Source organism: Nicotiana tabacum, unplaced genomic scaffold, assembly GCF_000715075.1.
Source record: "Nicotiana tabacum cultivar K326 unplaced genomic scaffold, ASM71507v2 Un00143, whole genome shotgun sequence".
NCBI lineage: Eukaryota > Viridiplantae > Streptophyta > Magnoliopsida > Solanales > Solanaceae > Nicotiana > Nicotiana tabacum.
In genome coordinates this window covers 125,980-130,221 of record NW_027438381.1, presented here as the reverse complement: position 1 = coordinate 130,221, position 4,242 = coordinate 125,980, and positions in this window count along the sequence as shown.

The following is a 4,242-nucleotide window of genomic DNA, read 5'->3' as shown; positions in this document are numbered from 1 at the left end:
ATCCACACTTGCTTAGCCATGGTCGCTAGGACTCTAATGGAAGGAATCGAGGGAGAAATTTACACTATCATCCCCATGATCTTGGCTGAAATGTATCGCACTTTAGATCGATGCAAGCAAGGGTATGGACACTTCGATGGCTGTAATATGTTGTTGTAGGTTTGGTTATTAGAACATTTCCAGAGAGGTGAACATCGCCAAGAGCTTCCGCGATGACCATTGAATGACTACATAGCTTACCATCATCCAAAGAGAATGACATTTATCCCAGATAGGTTTGCGCAACCTGGAAGTGTTGTGAGCTGGGTGCATTTCTTTAGCAATCTGACTGACGAAAAGGTACATTGGATGTTTGAATGGTTCCCTAGAAGTGAGTTCATCATCAGATCAAGAGAAACTACTCATCTAGTGTTGATCGGGTTAAGAGGGATCTATCATTATGCTCCTATAAGGCTAATGAGGCAATCGGGAAGAAAACAAGTTATACCTCGGGTTTCCAACATGGTCCAATACAAAGCAGATTTTAAAGGGAACATCATTCCGTTCAAGTTCGAGGCACGACATATGTGGAATCAAAATGTCATTGTGGAGAAAGATACCATCGAGCCAGACAGGTATCATGCCGGCCATGTGCACTTCTACCCATCATGGTTGGTAGATGATATAGCGGGGGATGTCAAGCCAGGAATTAATCTGAAAAATAGGGTTATAGATGACGCTGCTAAAGCACAAGTCAAGTATAGAATGCTGCGCAAGAGGGTTTTCGAGTATGAAGCTAGGCATTTGGAACAACATAAAGTGGATATGGAAGCAATCAACAAATGGAAGGAAACCACCACTAAATCAACATAAAGATTAGAATATTTGGAGCAAGGGTTGATGGAGCTTGAGGGAAAGATGAGAAAGAGGCTTTCAGATTGTCAGAACACGGATGGCAATAAAGGGGGGCATCTAGCAAAGACTTACTTGTTGTTGGATATGCGCGAACTAGGGAATCTGATTGATGGAGTCAAGAGAGCCAAGCACGGGGAAGGTCCTTCTGGGACCAAGCAGATTAGGAAATGATGTTCTTTACTGCTTTTTAGCTTAGTTTTAGATTTCGAATGTAATAAGGCAAATGCCATTAGTAACTTTCTTATTATTGTCGTTTTAGAAAGGATTTGATTTATTTTCGCATTAATGAAATGACACAATTATTGGCATCAATTTTCTCCAAGTCTATGTGTAACTTAGGCCTACCTCGGGCACAACGAGGTCCCCCAAATTAGGACGTGATTCTGTTACATGATTTTGCATAGCATGTTCAATATTGCAAGCATTCTTTCAATATCCCTTACTGACTTGGTTACCTTTTGTTTTTCTTTCTTTTGATTATTCCCATTCCCCAAGGTTGGTTCGTGCATACTGGCATCATCCACATATCATACTAGATCCAGAGGTCCTCCACCTCCTCCTCCACAAAGTGATCCTAAAGGCAATAGCAAAGGGAAAGTAAAAATGGATGATTTAAGCGGTATCAGAAAGGACAATGGAGAGAACGTTGAAACTTCGGACGGTCGGAGTACTCTAGCACAGAATGAATTGGTCCTACGTCTGGAACAGAAAATATTGGAGCCACAAGGGGAACTTGAGCAGGTTCGGAACTTGGCAAACCTTTCCCTCACCCTAAATATCCCTAATATCAACCAACAAAACATAAACGTCCATAACCCGACACCTCCCCAAAACACGCAGAATCAAAACCCACCACTGAATCCTCCCGCACCACATCAATACGCCACACCTCCTCAGAACCACAACCCTCCACCGGTACCTACTCCTCAACAACACCATCACCATCCAACTCAATATCCACAAATAACCACATACCACACCCCTCAGAATGCACCACAACTTACTCCTGACCCACAAAACTCAACCAATGACCACCATTACGCCCAGATTCTCGGAGTCCATCAAAGCAATCCCATATATGTGGAAAATTTACCCCATACCCCACAACAAACCCTATATATACCCGAATCCACCGAGAAGGACCTGCTCATCAAGAACATGGCGGAAGAACTCAAGAAGCTTACTGGCAGAGTTCAAAGTGTCGAAGGTGGAAAAGGCATTGAGGGTTTGAATTATGAGGATTTGTGTATTCAGCCAGATGTAGAACTACCAGAGGGTTACGAACCTCCTAATTTCGAAATGTTTGATGAAACTGGTGATCCAAAGTTGCATTTGAGAATGTATTGTGACAAACTTGTAGGGGCTGGCAAGGATGAACGAATCCGTATGAAGCTGTTCATGAGGAGCCTCACCGGAGATGCCTTGTCTTGGTATATCAGTCAGAACCCAAAGAAGTGGGTTAATTGGGTGAGCATGGCGTCAGATTTCCTGGATCGATTCAGGTTCAACACAGAAAATGCACCAGACGTTTTCTACATTCAAAATCTCAAGAAGAAACCAACGGAAACCTTCCGCGAGTATGCTACTCAGTGGAGGTCTGAAGCCGCAAAAGTAAGGCCGGCACTTGAAGAAGAACATATGAATAAGTTCTTCATCAGAGCTCAAGACCCGCAATACTATGAAAGGTTGATGGTTATTGAAAACCATAAGTTCTCTGACATCATCAAGCTGGGTGAGAGAATAGAAGAAGGGATCAAAAGTGGAATGGTAACAAATTTCGAAGCACTCCAGGCCACAAATAAAGCTTTGCAGTCGGGAGGTATCTCTAAGAAGAAAGAAGTGGGTGTAGTAATTGTATCCCAAGGTCCGAAGTCTCCTCTCACATACCAAATACCTCCACCCACATATCAGCCTTCACCTCCCAGATACCAACAACCTGCCGCCACTCACCATACTTATAACACCTAACCAGCATACTACCACTCACCACCAGCCCGCCAAAATTACCAAAAACCAAGACCAAATTTTGACCGCAGACCACCCAGATAATACACTCCAATTGCTGAACCCATAGACCAACTATACGAGAGGCTAAAGGCTGCCGGTTATGTCACTCCCATTCCCGCTGTTGCTATGGAAAACTCTTCCTAGTGGATTAACCCAAATAAGACATGTGCCTATCACTCAGGCATGAAGGGTCATACTATTGATGAGTGTCGTACTTTGAAGGATAAGATTCAGATATTAATTAACACCAAAGTCATACAGGAAAAGGAGGCTGCACCCAATGTCCGTAACAATCCTCTCCCGGATCACAGGGGTGAAGGGGTAAACGTGATAGAGACCGATGAAGAATGGGACTCGAAAGGGTCAATTGGACTCATTCGAGAAGGGGATAATCCTAAAACATCTCCAGTCACTCTCACACCTATCGTGGTACAAACTCAGGCACCAATTGAAGTTGAGGTAGCCGCACCAACTCCGTTTGAGGTTGAAGTAACAACACCCTTCACAGTGATGGTAGCACGTACGTCGTCTTATAAGTCTAATGCTATACCATGGGATTATGTTGTGGAAGCAAGAAGGAAAGGAAAAGCAAAAATGGAAGAAACAGGTGCAGTGCAAGGCATGACTAGAACCGGTAGGGTCTATACACCTGAGCAATTGGGAGGAACGAGCGAAGAAGCTGCATCTAAGTCGCCTGTCATTGAAACTGGCACGGATGACCTTTAGAGAAAGGTGCAAGCAAGAGAATATTCTGTGGTTGATCATCTGAACAAAACCCCTGCTCAAATATCCATTTTATCACTGCTGCAAAACTCCGAGGCATATAGGAATGCCCTGATGAAGGTGTTTAATGAAGCCTATGTACCCAATAACATCACCAGTGGAGAAATGACCAACATGGTAGGGCAAGTGTTGGAAAGCCACAAGATCACTTTTCATGAAAATGAGCTGCCACCAAAAGGATGAAGTCACAATAGGGCACTGCATATCACAGTGCAGTTTGAGGACAAATTCATTGCCAGAGTCTTGATAGATGGAGGTTCGAGTCTCAACATATGTCCACTAACTATTTTGAAAAGATTGGGTAAAGGCCTACACGAGATACGAGCAGAAAGTATGAATGTGAAAGCATTTGATGGGTCTCAAAGGGCCATAATTGGGGAGACCAACCTCAGCCTACAGATGGGCCCAACTTGGTTTGATGTTGAGTTTCAAATGTTGGACATATCTGCTACCTACAACCTATTGTTGGGATGACCTTGGATACATGCCGCTAGGGCCGTAGCTTCTACTCTACATCAGGCCGTGAAGTTTGAGTGGAACCATCAGGAAGTGATCATC